Source organism: Theobroma cacao, chromosome 5, assembly GCF_053813885.1.
Source record: "Theobroma cacao isolate CCN51 chromosome 5, ASM5381388v1, whole genome shotgun sequence".
NCBI lineage: Eukaryota > Viridiplantae > Streptophyta > Magnoliopsida > Malvales > Malvaceae > Theobroma > Theobroma cacao.
This window is the reverse complement of record NC_142643.1, coordinates 10,232,221-10,248,173: the sequence shown is the minus strand read 5'-3', so window position 1 is coordinate 10,248,173 and position 15,953 is coordinate 10,232,221. Positions and strand designations below refer to the sequence as shown.

Sequence of the window (15,953 nt, the reverse complement as noted above, 5' to 3'; positions counted from 1 at the left end):
AAACCCATCATACAATAAAATTTGCAATAGCATGACATGGCAATTATTTCACAATCCAGCCTCTTAAGGCTAAATCAACAGCTCATATATTTCAACACAAATACCAATTCAACCATTCATGCAAATATTGTCACAAGCCATTCGATTCAAAATACAATTTATAACACAACAAGTAGCAATCTCCAATTACTTTTGAATTTTTTGGTTAAAATGAAATCACCTTTTAAAAGAATTCAAATTTGATCTTTAAGGGGATATTTTAAATCTTTCTCAAAATATCGGTCCCCACATCACGTTAAAACTCTCTTTTCGTAAAATGTTCATTGTAAATATTTGCATGATATTTTGTATCAAAATAGCATGGTGAATATGTAATAAATTTCATGAATGCACACCACACAAACAATAAGGCACAATTTCCTTTGATATAAATCTTTTCGAAAAGCTTGTTTCCCGGTTTAAAACACTTTACGTCTAATATAAATATATATATATATATATATATTTCAAATGATTTCTAAAAATAACTTACACCCACAATTCCTTAAAATTCTATCAACGCATACTTTCCATAAATTTTGCACTTCACGTAAAATATATGTACATGTATATATATACGAAATTCTTTAAAATTGACACCCCCTACTCACCTCATAATAGTGGAATATTACTTCACTATTGATTTGTACGCATATAATTATTCTTATTTGTCGGTCACATACTTCGTTCGACAGGCCTCCATGACAACTTTCCTAGCAACAATTTAAACTTAGTATACTTAATCACACATTTATATGGGTAGCAACTTAATTAAAAATTCCTTAAGCAACTTGCATATTTTTCATCCAAAATATGCACAATATTAAACTACCCATAAATCTTAAAATATAAAATTAACTTACCATTGGGCCTTCTCCATGGGCTTCTCCATTTTTCCTATTTGGGCCAAACCTATTTATTTTTATTTTCTATTAGGCCATGCCCAATTATTTTCTATTGGGTCATGCCCATTTATTTTCTATTTGGGTCATGCCCATTTTTATTTTCTATTTGGGCCATGCCCATTTTTATTTTCTACTTCTTTTCTTTTCTTTTCTTTTTCTTTCTTTTTTCTCTCTTTCACCGTCACTCCCTTCACCACCATGTCTTCCTCTGTTCATAACCGTGGCTTCCTCTCTTCCTCCTCCGGTGGTAGCACTTTCAGCTCTCTTTTCCTAAAAAATTTGGCAGCACCAAGCTGCTTTTTCTCCCTCAAATTGGTAGCACAATCCTGTCCAATTTTTCTGCACAAATTGGCAGCAAATAGCTCTAATTTTTCTGCACAAACAGCTTCAATTTTTCTGCAGCAAACAACTCCAATTTGTCTGCACAAACAGCTCCAATTTTTCTATAGCAAACAGCTCAAAGTTTTCTGCACAATGTTTCTGCACAAATTGGCAACAAATAGCTCCAATTTTTCTGCACAAATTGGCAGCACTTTGCTGCCCTTTAATGGCAGCAAAACCTCCAAAATTTCCAGCTGCAAATTCACACAATTTCAGCAGCAAAAACCTTGAATTTTCAACACCAAAATCAGCCATAGAAACCTCAAAAATTCCAGCAATTAACTTAAAAAAAATCAGCTTTCCTACCTCAAAATTTTCAGCTTTCTTCTTCCTCCAAAATTGTAGCAAAAACTCTCTTTTTCTTTCCTCAAAGTGCAGCAAAACCATTCTCTTTGCTCTTCCTCTCTCACAGTTCTTTCTCTCCCTTTTTCTCTTCATTTCTTTCTTCCTTTATTTTTCTTCTCTTTTTCTTCTTCACTAACCGACTTAACTTTTCTTTCTTCCTTATTCTTTCCTCACATGGCCGACCCCCACCTTCCTTTCTACACACTTCTCTTTTGTTTTCTTTACTTTTTTGTCTTTCTTCCTTTCTTTTGTATGGCGGCCATTCACCTCACTTGGTTCCAATTTAATATTATTCCAAATAACTTTGACTTTTCTTCATTCCCATCCAAACCACATCATTTCCATTCTTGACTCATGTGGTCACTCATGTACATATAAAAATATTGTTTGACTTTTCAACATCTTTTCTTCATTATTTTATCATCCATTTTATTTTCATTTCTTCAAAACAATAAAATTTACATATTATCCCTTAACTTCATTTTATTTGGTACTCAATCTTCCAATTTTTGTATCTTAAAATTTGATCATTTTGACACTTTTAAAAATTTTAATTTTCTTCTACCTTCCTTTTCTTACACGTGTATAATCAAAATATCGAGATCGCATTTCAACGCAACCTCACCATAATATTTAAATATTTACTTACCTGCGTTAGCTCGATTTAATAAAATCACGCTGTCACAATTATCATCGTTTTCCTTCAAAATTTTTCTTTACTTCTTCTCCCCCACTTAAATTAGTCATATTCCATTTTTCATGACTAATTCCGATAACATATAAAAAATTAATATTTTAATATTATTTTATTGAATAAAATATTATTTTATTTCAAAATTTTTCACTTGCCTTCTTTGGCCCAAAACGTATTATTACATCTCAGTTTGCTTCCGAATCATCCTTTAGCTTACTAATTCATCTCCAACGAAAATATTATTATTTAATTGTTGTTTCTGCACGCGCGAAACATTTTATTCTTGAACGTTCCTTTCATCCTTTGTCACTTTTTAGCATGCCAATTCGCATCAAACGATCATTCGTTTGATCAATAAGGTCTTATTTGTGTCCAACAAGGGTGCGGGCTATTACATTTCGAGCTTTGGATTCTAAAGGAATAGGGATTAATGTATAAGATCAATTAAATAGGCTTGCTTGGGCTTAGTGGGCTGAGCTCATTGGGCCTTTGCATCGGTCATGGCTCAAAAATTGGGCTGTGACAAAGTTGGTATTAGAGCCCTAAGTTTAGTCGAGTCCTAGGGATTTTCGTGTCAGTCCGTGGAGTTATCGGAGTTAATATAGAGTCTTATTTATGGCTTGTGATTGTAGCACAAGCCATAAATAGGAGGCTATATGAACTCCTATTCTTAGTAACCTATCCTTTTCACTAACTTTACATAAAGGTCATAAGTGATGCCGTTGTCCAGGTTTGAGATGCCACTTGGGACAGGAGCCAATGTTGGAGAGATCTTCAAGCAAATGCTTCTAACACAAGGTCAATGTAATGATATATCCCTCCGATTAGGGATGAAGAAGGGTAGAGCTGGACTGTTCAATCCATAATAATTTATTCATTTGGTGGAGCTATGATGTGAATCCATGGTTGTTAATGGGAAGAAAAATTTGATGACTATGGATTGTATTTGAGGTTAATATAAAGGGGCACATATGATAATGGTAATAAGAGGCATATTTTGACTGGAATAAATAGTGATTGTTGAGATTCACTTGAGGTTTATAAATCTAAGTATTAAGGGAGGTATAAACTAATACTCACATGCACGGAGGTAAGTGCACTGTGTTAATTAAGCTTGCCCTGCCCATATATAAATGGTGTTGAACTTTCAAAATATTTTATATGCGGATTTATGTTGAATATGTGTATAGCAGTTTAGAAGGAGCTGGGTTTGATTTCAATTAAGTGATTGCGAGATCCTAAGGTTTGACTTGAACTATGTTGGGTTATAATTATAAGTGCATGAATTAGCTCAAGGGTGAAAATCAGTGACTGTTATAATTGATGTGTGGCCAATAAGTAAAAGGTTAGTAAGCAAATATGCTCAAAGGATTGACTTAAATTTTGCTATGCTTAGTACGAAGCCAATGAATTAAAGGACTAGTGGTGAATGTGGTAGTTTAAAGTTAAATGACTTAAGAAAATTGATTCTAGTCTAAATGCCTTATGGAGTTTTAAATTTGAGTTGGATATACGAATCACTTTAAAGGATCAATTTACGAGTCTAATTGGATTAGTATGTAAACTATGGTGCAAATGATTAGTTTTAAATTTGATTTCTTCAAAGGTAAAAGACTTAGAAATATTGATTTTTGGATATGCTCTAAGAGGGAGTTTCTACATCCTAAGTTTAGAACAATTTTGATCTTATGGCCGCAAGAGCGAGATGCGACAACTAAGTGAATTGTCTATTTTATAAGTGTAATTGGTTAAGGATTGATAAGAAAATCAAGATTTTAACACTAATTGTCTATTTTACAATTTGATATTTATGTATTTAAGAGTTATTTGGAGACAAGTGCTTAAGCAAAGTTGCACTAAATGTTATGGTAAAGGAATATGATTGCTAGTAGTGCAATATGCCTAAATGACGATTTTGGCATACCACAAAATGTGAAATAGATATATGGAAATTAATGTTCCGATTGCGTATTTGTGATAGAAAATTTGTTTTGCAAATTGTGGTTTCCATGATCATGAAATATATGAAGGTTATCAATATATAGGCATATACTTGAATGTTGTATGTTTTGCGATTCACATGCATAATGTGGAAGGAGATATTCTATGGAGGAATTTGGTCTCATTGGTGGTTACATGATTATAATTTTGGTATGAGATTGAAAATGCTCTAGCATATATGTGGAATGCATTGAGACAAGTTAAAGGCCCTATATACATCAACAAAGCCATTAAAATGAATGATGGGTGAAATAAGGATATTGTTATAACAAACATAAGAGCTTAAGGATAATTAATGCAAAAATACTAAGCTAGTTTAGTTTGGTTCGAAATAAAAGGAGGACACCTTGGAAGATCTTAAAATAATGCCCATTGGGGTCAATGAGCTAAAATGTTATCGGGCATACATTGAATTGTTAAAGTTATGAGTGGCTTTGAGATTAAGCCTTTGATTGTTTAGATCCTCAACGAAATCTTATTAAAGGATGTGTTTAAGCATTTTGGGAAGTGTATCAAAAAGCATAAGAACAATATACTTGTTCGACTTACCATGAGAGGTCGAATTTGGATGGCCATAAGTGACTTGTGAACGATCAAGTAGTGTATAAGTATATGCTCATAAAAGGGAGCTATGATTGGTAGATAAAGGTGGAACCTTAGAATTTCATTGTCATAATTATGAGATTATATTTTTGTATAATATGGCATAGCATAGAACTCCAATGGTGAGATAATGTTCACTGCTTTAGGCATTGAAGTATAAGTTATGGACTTGCATCCACCTTGTGAACACCTTGATGAGATAAATTCGAGAGATTTCTCACACTGAGAAAACATTAAATTTCAAAGAACAAATGGCTATAATAGTCAAGATGGGGCTTGTGACTGATATGTCACATAAGTATAAAGATATGTTGTAAATATAAGGATTCTTGGAAATATTGGTCTAAGGCAATGATTATGTTACCATTATGCAGACCTTATGCAGTTACGGTCTCAATATACTGTAGACACAAGGCATAAATTGTGAAACGCAACTTCATTCCCCCCACAAGGTTCGAATTTATTTTAAGAATTATCAAGGTAAAGTGCCTGATAAGCGTAGGCAAAGGTTGAATTGTATTACGAACGTTTAGAGAACGAGGGTGATATGCTTTGATTAAATAATACTACTCTTGGTGAGGGAATAGAAATACGCTACGGGAATTGTAGAGATCCACTTAGAAAGAGTTTATGATTTGAGATTTTAAGTAATCCTATACGGGTAAAGACTTTGGTAATGAGCTATGACTTAGAGGCATCACGATAGAATATAAATTCTGGCTAAGAAAATTGACTATAAAACATGTGATGTTTGGGGATGGTGCCAATTAGTGGTTGACTCTTGTGTGAGAATGGAATATTGAAATCAGCTTTGTGTATTCACCACAAATGATGAGCGTGATCTAATCAACTATAAGAAGAAATGATTCTTGTCAAGCCTAGCTCAACAATATGTTTATTATGCCATTCTTACATAAGAATGCATGTTTGCTTATTTGGGTACCTCGAAAATCGTTAAAGGACAGTATTGTACCAAATGGTACAATTAAGTTGAATTAAGCCTCGAACTAGTCCAAATAGAGATTTTAAGATGAAATTGAGAATTTTAAAACCCTAGAATGACTTAAAATGGTGATTCGGAGTTCGAAGACTGATTTGGAGTCAAATTGGAATTTTTATGACTAGGGGCAAAATGGTCATTTCCCCACCTAAGGTTAAAATTGGAATGTTGGAAGACGTTTTTGACTAAGATTGATCATTTGGAGTATAATTTGAGTTTGAAAAGTGAAGAATTTTAATTCCGACATTTTTTCCAACATAAGGGCAAAATAGTCATTTTGCCACTTTAAGGGCAAAATTGTAATTTTATACCATCCAACACTTGTCCAGCACATGGATTTTACCCTATATTATCATGGATAATTGAGAAAATTTAAGTGGTGGAGAGAGATTGCTTAATGGGTAAGTATGACACATGGACCAATGGAATGGTGACATGTGTCAAATTTTCATCCATTTATTATTTGGCTTAAAAATTAGCATAAAATCAGTCCATTTCTCTTCATATGGCCGGCCAAAGCAATAACAAAGGAAGAAAAGAAAGAACAAGAACCCTAGGGTGAAAATTCAAGAGAAAATTTGGTGGATTTCAAGTAATCAAGTAATTAAAGGTAAAATTTCTTGATTTTGACTTGTGATCTACCTTTCCCATACATTCTTTTGCATTTTCCATGGTTGAATCACATGATTTCATGATGGGTATCTTGCTGACTGAACACTTAGAGAGAGGATTTGATGCTTGATTTGGTTAGATTTCAATGTATTTTAGTGTTTTTAGTTGATTGGTGATGTGTAGCATGAAAATCAAGCAAGAAAATTTCATGTTCTTCCATCACCCATCATTGGCCGAATTCTCCATGTGGAATATTGAGGATGATTTTGATTTTATTTCAAGTGATTTGGTTAGGAATTAATGATTTATGGTGTGAGAATCAAGTAGGAAAAATTATAGTGTTGATGCACCCATCATGGCCGAATTTTCCAAGAGAAAATGTGAGGATGATTTTGCCATATTTCAAGTTATTTAATTTGTGTTTGATGTTTTGGAGTATTGGGAGAAAAATGGAATTATTCGAAGTTGAATTGGACGTATTGGCCAATTAATTGGGTGATAGATCGAATTAGGCCAATACCATTTTATTTAAGTACATAATTGAATTTATATTGAACACCGTGTTTAGATGATAATTTGAACAATTTACATTCCATTTCATGCATTAGTATAGAGCCTGGATTGGTTTTATAACAATTTAGCACAAATGTAGTAAATGGCTTATTGTGCATTATGTCTAGGTGGTGAGCATTCTGGCAAAAGTAAAGAGCTAGTACTTGAGGATCAAGAATCGGAGTACTCGAAACTCGATTTCCATTACTGTGATTAACCTTACTATCGTCTTAATTATCTAAAGTAGTTTTTATTCGTTTTTGTGATTTTATAGAAAAATGTGTTTAAATGGTAAATCTTTATGTTTTATAAACAAAATGTGCTTAAATGAAATGATTTTATAAATTGTCTTGAAATTGAATGATGGCTTTGAAAATGGAGTAATTGGAGACTAATTGTTGTGTTATAAATCATGGTTTGAATTGAATGGCTTATGATAATATTGGCATGAATGGTTGAATTGGTATTTGTGTTGAAAATGTATAAACTGTTGTTTGCCTTGATAGGCTGGATAATGATAAAATTGCCATGTCATGCTATTAAATTTTTATTGAATTGGTGGGTTATTGATTAGTCGCTGCAGTGGATGGGTTTCGTGGACCAGCTTATTAGAGGGGGCACGGTAACCCTATTATATTAGTACCTCAGTATGAGAGGCGCGGATGGATAACTCCTGAGGTTAACACTTTAGAGTTCACTTCACACCAAACCACTACGTGAGGTGAACTCAGCTAACGCCAAGGAATGACTATGTTTTCAAAAATAAAAACATGATTTATGCGTACATAACTTTCTAATAGCCTTGGCAGACTCGGTTGGGATAGCCCTCGGCCAAGGTATCCCTAATAATTGAGTATGAGAATGATTTTGGCACGAGCCAAAGTTTTAAGAAATTCATAAGCCATGTTGATTACTCAATTTATATGAATTGATTTTATTTGGTTGAAATGAGTTGAAAGGTGATGAATTACAGTATGTTAAATTATTTTATCTGTCTCCATTTACTCAGCTTTAGATATTTTAGATGGTATTTGTTTACTCACTGGGATTATATAATCTCACCACCCTCATTTCCACCCATTTTAGGCTCAAGATAGTCAGTAGATAACTCATTTCGTTGAGAGCTACAGTTGGACTTGCATCCTCAAAAACTGTAGGTTTACCACTTTTGATACTTTTGGTCGTTCGTGGGCCCACATGTCATTGTAAATTAAATTTTATACTTTGGTTATCTATATTACAATATGTATGAATTTATTTAACTTTTACGCTACAAAAATTATTTACCGGTAACTCTATAAGTATTGTTTTATAAGAAAATAGAATATTTTATTGAATATTTTTATTATATTCAAATAGTCATAATTTCATTTTAAATGAAGGTTTTAGACGTTTAAACTTATTTTTGATTGTGAATTATGTGTTTTATACTCGTATACTACATTTTTAGCCGGTTTCGAGACTTTCGAGGAAAAATGACCAACATGCTCCTGTGAGCGAAAAATTATTTTTTTATTGTTTTGATTTGAAAATAGTTTATAATCTCTCAAAACATGATGCTTAAGAACTGTTGCTCACAGGGGAGGTGCGAAAACTGATATTAAAGCCTTGCGGGGTTTCGGTTGGCATTCTGGGTAATGAATGTCTATCGGAACATCGCGACGGTTGTCATGGGCTTGACGAGAGTACCAGGTCATGACAATTCTAAACTTGATTATTGGTTATTTTGGTTTTACAGATGGCTTATTGAGCTTGATATGCCTAAGGCTACTTGAAGTAAAAATTTTTGAAAATATATATGGATATATATATGTTGCATATGGGTGAAAATAAAATCAAATAGAGTTGGTTATAATTTGATTCGATGATGATATCCTATCAGCGGTTATAGCATTAGGTAATGACTAAGATAATCCATCGGTGATCTTGGCAGTGAATAAGTTGATTATAATTCTGTTAGCCTAAAAGTAAGTGTTTATATTTTTAGTATGAGTTCATAAAGTTCTATTATATCGTAATCAAACTTGATGTTCTTGATATAGCTTGAGAGGCTGGGCATCTGAACTAGCTTAATTGTGAGCTGGAAATTGTGAGGCTATTATAAAGTACATAAATAGAGAAGTATGACATGAATTTAAAATCCTAAGGGGCAATAGAAAATGATGTATCAGTTTTGATATAGCTCCAATATATAGTTATGATATATGAAGATTTGGCAAAAAGATTATAGCTTATGCGTGAAGGTGTGCATTTGAATTCGTGTAAGAAAAAGTGTGAAATCTACCTTGATTAGCATAAAGCCCACAATTTAGAATGAATGATTATGGATTTAATTTTCTAAGGTAAAAAGGGCTAAAGGAAGTTAATTTCGGTAAGGTCTTAGTAAATGATTCCTTGATTTCAAACTACAGTTAAGGAAAGATCAATGTCTAACATCATCCTCAAACTGATAAACTAATGAGGCCATGAGATCTGACATTTGGAGTAGATTTGAGGAATTTCAAGTTAGATATGTTGTATGTGGTTTACGGCGAACAAATTAGCTATGACATTGGAAATATAGAGATGATTAGTAATCAAGACAAGACTAGGAAAGGAATTTTAAAGGAAAAATTTTGAGCAACTTTAACCTTAAGTGGTTGGGTTATTGATTAAAGAGATTGGTTAAGATCATAAGGAGGTATGTGGGATGTCATGGTTTATTAAAATGCTTGGTGGTATAAATTGAGATTTATCTAGTAAGCACTCGATCATGAAAGTTTTGGAGTTTGTTTTTGGGGATATGGTTACTAGTGGTTACTAGATTTGAATCATCCATGATGTTAAATAATCTAAAATAAATAAAGCATGTTTTGACCCTTACGTATTATGAAATGCTTGAATGTGGGAAAGTTTGATAAAAGATCACGGTAGAGGAGTTGTGGATGGTTAAGTAAACATGCATAATTGATGATTTAAAGATGATTTGATTGAGGTGTGACCAGAATTAATAGCATATTTGAATTCTCTTCATAAGATGAAGAATGATATTGTTTTGATCCAACAAAAGTAGTACCCATGATTAAATGTATTATGATATTGTCGAATTTTCTATAAAGATTGGAAGTCGATATAATACATAAACCAAGATCTTATGTTAAGAATGCTCGACAAAAGTGATGTGGCAGACTTTTAGAACTTTGACTATTCACACTATGCTGATTAGAATTCGAGGACGAATTCATTTTAAGTGGGGGAGACTGTAGTACCCCGTACTTTGATATGGTGGCTAATAAAGCTTACGTATGAAACCTCGACCTTCATAGATGCATAACTCGAGGTGGAACTTATGTTTAAAGGTTTAATTTGAGCTAATGATGCTAGTTTTATGTTACTTATAATTATCTTATGTTGTTATAGGAGTAGGATTCAAAAATAATTTCAATGGGTGAAGAAAGGTGCATAATGGGCTGTTGCTCTATTTGCATATGTTTCGGTTTTTCAAGCATAGCTCCCATTAGAAGAGTCCACATAACATGATTTTTAAACCATTAGAAAGCTAAGAGGTAGGGCTATAACTTTGATGTTTACCACTTTGCCCAGTTTTGACGAGAAGGTGGTCATAAACCTTTTTCAAGGTGAAAATACTGCACCAAAAAAACAGAGTTGGACAGAACATTTGAGCTCCGCGGCGTTGAAAATTGAGAGCCGCGACCCTCATTGTAAATTCCAAAAATAACAAGTTTAGGGGATTTTTGAAGCTCGAACTTTTGAGGGCTGCTTAAGGTACCTTTTTTAGAGGATTTTGGACCTTTTCCAAATGTCAAAGAGTAAAAAGATTACACAAAAAAAGGAGGAAGACAAGTGGCCTTGGTAAGGGCATTATTGTAATTGCATGAAGATTTAGATAAGCTTTAACTATAAAAATCTCATTCTTCCAGCAGCTTCCACATTTCTCCAGCAACTTCCTTTTCTTCCTCCTCCCATCTCATGTTTCTCTCCTCTTCCATGAAAACGTCTCTCAAGCTTCCATTACTCTCTCAAACTAGCCATAATTTTCAAGCTTTACACACCCTGTTGTAGGGTTTTTCATACTCTTTTTCTCCTTCACCTTAAACAAACTCTTAAAAGTCTTTCTTTAATACTTTTTTTCACCGGTTGAACTTTTTAGAGAGAGAAAGAAAGGTTTCATGATAGCTTGAGGACTCTTGGGAAGAAATTTCATTACAATCCACCAAGGTGAGCGATGAATTAAGATTTGTTTTAAGTTGTTGATGAAGGCTAATAATTAGAGTTATGAATTGTGTATTGCTGAAGTTGTTTATCTATTTCTAGTGTTACTAAAGTAGAGAACTGAATAGCCAATCAAATGGTAATGGAAGATAGATAGGAAGGGCTAGTGAAGCTTGATTTAGGAAAACAGCTTTTGGAGTGATATTAATGTAAATTGGATTGGCTGTAATGTTTTATGCATGATAAGTTTTAACAAGGCCCCTCAGCTCCATTTGGATGATTAGGGAAGTTAGAGTCGATTAAAGGTTCAACAAATACCAGTGAGTGAACTTGCATTTCAAAATATTTTGGGGAAATGTTTACATGTTTCAAAGAATCATTTGGGAATCTTATCGATTTGTGCTTTAAGATTGCCTGGGAACAAGCCCTTGATAAAATGTTTGATGTTGTGAAATGTGAAATGTGTAAAAGAATGAATCCACATGTGTTTGCCTGATATTGATATATATATATGTATATTATGTCATAAATGGTACCATTGTGTGACAAATGTAACCGTGCATGAGATGGGTGAAATGTGGTGTCCGACTATGTGCACGATGTGGTGGGATGCACACGAGCTGGGTGAGATGTGGTGTCTGGCTATGTGCACGATGTGGTGGGATGCGCATGAGCTGGGTGCGATGTGGTGTCCAGTTATGTCCACGATGTTGTGGGATGCACATGAGTTGGGTGAGATATGGTGTCCGGCTATGTGCACGATGTGGTGGGATGCACATGAGCTGGGTGAGATAAAATGTTTTCTGAAAATTTCCTCTCTTTCCAATTTCATGCTAAATATGGTTCCTTTATTATGAAATGCTTTAATAACCAGGCGTTTGGTGGAGGGATTTTAATAAGAACGTTAACTAAGTTGCATTGTTTTCAAAGATGTGCATCATAATTTCTAAACCTTCCTTAACGTTGCTTATTCCCTTCCTATGTTCACTCACTGAGTTTATACTCAAGTTTTTAAAATTCATGTTTTAGGTTTCCTGAGTTAAAGGTGATTGGATCTTAGGACAAGGTGCTCCTCCCTATACATTGCTCGGTAGGTTTAACTTGACACCAAGTGTTAGCAATCGTTCCCAGAGTCACTCCGCTGAAGGTCAAGGACTAATTATGTGTATATGAATATTTTATGTGAAACATTAAGAATCATTTGTTAATCTATTTATGAATATATTGGTGGATGATGCCATTATGAAGGTATGATTGGGTTTTATGAATCATTTTCAAAGAAACAGTATTTGAACATTTCGAGCTTTGGATACTAAAGGAATAGGGATTAATGTATAAGATCAATTAATTAGGCTTGCTTGGGCTTAGTGGGCTGAGCTTATTGAGCCCTTGCATCCGTCATGGCCCGAAAATTTGGTTGTGACACTAAGAGATGCCATTACCTACGTTGCAGCAAGTCTCGATGTGCTGAGCAATACACTTGAGTTGATTACTTATTTGTAAGAGGAAGATAAGGGGGTGAGTCTCACTGACTCAGTGATCATCGATTCGATGAGTAGGACGTAGATGAGAAACAAGCCAAGGATAGGAATTTTGAACATTAAAAACATGCGAATATATATAAACAATTTGAAATCAAACGAAGCATTTGTGCCTTATATGTAAACCCAAAAGTTGTGTTGTAAAATAATCACTACAAGTAATATAATAAAACCAATGCAAGTAAAAGATTTCTGTAGTAGAAATCATTTGTTGCTCCTTACTTAAAATCAGGCTAACATAAGAATGCACGCTCCCATAAAATCAATCAATTTCGATGCTTATACACAAGTTTATAAATGATCTCATCCTCGAGATATTAAACACAAATCCATCGTATAAATAAGGGAGCTACGAAAAAACTTGTATTTCTCACCATGCTAAAGAATAGATATTTGAAAACCCAAACAGATACCACTCTCAAGTAGTTAATTGCAGATATCAACCTGTGGACCCACTTCTATGTAATAACATCTGGGAGCTCCGCTCCACCGGATCCCATAGCCATGGCAGTCTCGACGATGTTGGCCGACATCGGAGAAATCATGTGGTTGCGACCACGTATATCATTTGTGGCCTAGCCATGTATATATATCATAGACCGTGGCTGCAGCCATGTCTAACAGCCTGTCGATGACCCAAAGGTTCTCTACCTAAAGCTCAGCTGTGTACAAGGGTCATACTATCCTGATGTGACATTTGGCCTACTCTCAAATCTCCATATTTGACAAAACTATTTAAAAATCAAGTTGGTTTCTCAAAAGCTCGTTTCAAACCATTTCTAAAATGACAACCATGGTAACATGCTAAAAATGCCCTTTTTGTAAAACCTTGCAATGTAATTTGCATGAGGTTTAGATGTCAAATCAGCATGGTGAATATATAATCTATTCATAAATGCACATCACACAACCAATAAGGCACATTTTGATACAAACCATGGTAAAGAGCTTGTTTCCCGATTTTAAAATCCTTTACGTATATAACTTATATATATATATATATATATATAGTCAAAACAATTTCAAACGTTATGGCATCCACAATTGCCTAGCATTTCTACCAGTTTATGCTTTCCACAATAACAGTTTATAAATCTATCACGAATAGTGGTATACAAAACAGTATTCTATATATATATATATTACAGAATCTTTTGAAATAGACACCCCCTACTCACCTTACAATAGTGGGATACTACGTCGCTATTGATTTAGGTGTGTATCTAGCTAATTCTACATGCCGGTCACCCGTTACCTCTTTCGACACGCCACCATAACAAACTTCCCTTTATCACACACTTCCTAGCAATAATTCAAACCCAATACATTTAATTGTACTCATACGTGGCAACATATCAACCAATAATCCTTAACCAAATCTCATAGTTTTCATCAACACTATTTACAATCATTTAACATATAATCCATATACTTCAACCAACCAAAGCTTACACATCATAATGTAGTCACATTGCAGGCTTACCTCTCAGTTCAAGCTTGAATTTCACATATAGTTCACAATTTCCTCACCTTCTTGGTCACCATTGCTGCCACAAACATAAACAATCAATATACGCATCTCATTTCTCCTTTCTACTTGTGATTTAGAGATTAAAACATTTACCCATTACTTCATCTAGCTCAAAATCACCATGCATTCCAAGATCCACCTACATGCATGCATCAGATTCTTTGAATCTTTGTAGATTCTTGCTACCACAAACACAATTTCACATCACAATCGGTTTACAAAGCATGCATTCAACAAAATCATAACTTGCACCTTTCTTACCTTAGAATCACCAAGTTGATTCTCTTTCTTTCTTTCTTCTAAACTCTTCCTCTCTTCTCGGGTGAAAGCTTCACAAAGCCTTCTCCTATCCATTTCCCTTCCAAATGGGCGGATCTCTCATGGAAACTCACTTGTTTTCTTCACATTTTTCTTTTAAAAGTTGAGCCTTTCCTTGCATGTTTCTTTTCTTCTCTTTTCTCTCTTCCTTTTGAGTGGAGTTTCACAAGACTAATCCTTTCTTCCTTTCTCTTTTTTTACTTGGTTATGGGCGGACCTCTCAAGGAAAAAGCCTTGAAAATGGCTTTCACTTTCTCATTTTGCTTATGCATGGGCGAATTGCCCAAAGTCACTTCCCTTTTCTATTATTTTCTTTTCTTTTCTTTTCTCTTTACATGTCATGCCATTCAACTCCTCTCTTTGTTATTAATGCCACTTTCTATTGGTGGCTTGTGCATGCAAGGTTTTCCTTGTCCATTCCTTTATCCTTTGGCTAAATTACCTTGCCCATGCATTGATTCACATAGTACTCTTTTTGGTTTATTTCATGTGCATTTCATTTTACATGTATTTCTTTTCATGCACCACCTTATTTCTCCAATCACATTTCATGCACAAGCCTCACTTTATATCTTATTTGGCCATTTATTGAACCATTCAAGTCACATGCATCCCACCTTATTCTTTCCTCATGTGGCCACCTAATGTACCAATCTCATTACATGCAAATAACTTAACCTTATTCTTCCTTTTACTTCACATGGTAGAGGTCCCACATGTTCTCGACTAACTTCTTCTTTTTGCATGTTATAACTTGCATGTAATAGTGAATTCACATGTACATCTCATATCGCACATAATCTAACTTCCCTTGGTTAGTAAATTCACATTTAACTTCAAATGTTGAAATTGCACGTAAGTCCTCAAACTTTTCCTTATTTACCATATGCCACTCCAAACTTTTCATCCTTTACAATTTGGTCCTTCCAACATTTCTTTAATTCCAATTTCCTCTTATTTTCCTTTCTTTACACGTGTACAAACAAAATATAAAATTTGCACTTCACCAAAGTATCACCATAATATTTAAATACATACTTACTTGCTTTAGCTTTATTTAATAAAGACAAGAGGATCCCACTAATGTCGTTTTTCTTCCAAATTCTTTCTTACTTCTTCTCTCCTACTTAGATTAGTCATATAATCCTCCTCCATGACTAATCTCAACAATTGATAAAATATTAATATTTTAATATTATTTTATTAACAAAATATCATT

At 34.0% G+C, this 15,953-nt stretch overlaps 1 long non-coding RNA gene across 1 annotated transcript; it reads right to left on the bottom strand.

Moving 5' to 3' along the window:
- Positions 1 to 1,209: 1,209 nt before the first annotated feature.
- LOC108662081 (uncharacterized) lies at positions 1,210 to 1,876 on the bottom strand. Its single transcript, XR_001927859.2, has 2 exons — positions 1,632 to 1,876; positions 1,210 to 1,519 (listed from the first exon to the last, which is right to left on the bottom strand). It is a non-coding gene; the product is annotated as an uncharacterized LOC108662081 (long non-coding RNA).
- Positions 1,877 to 15,953: the final 14,077 nt, after the last annotated feature.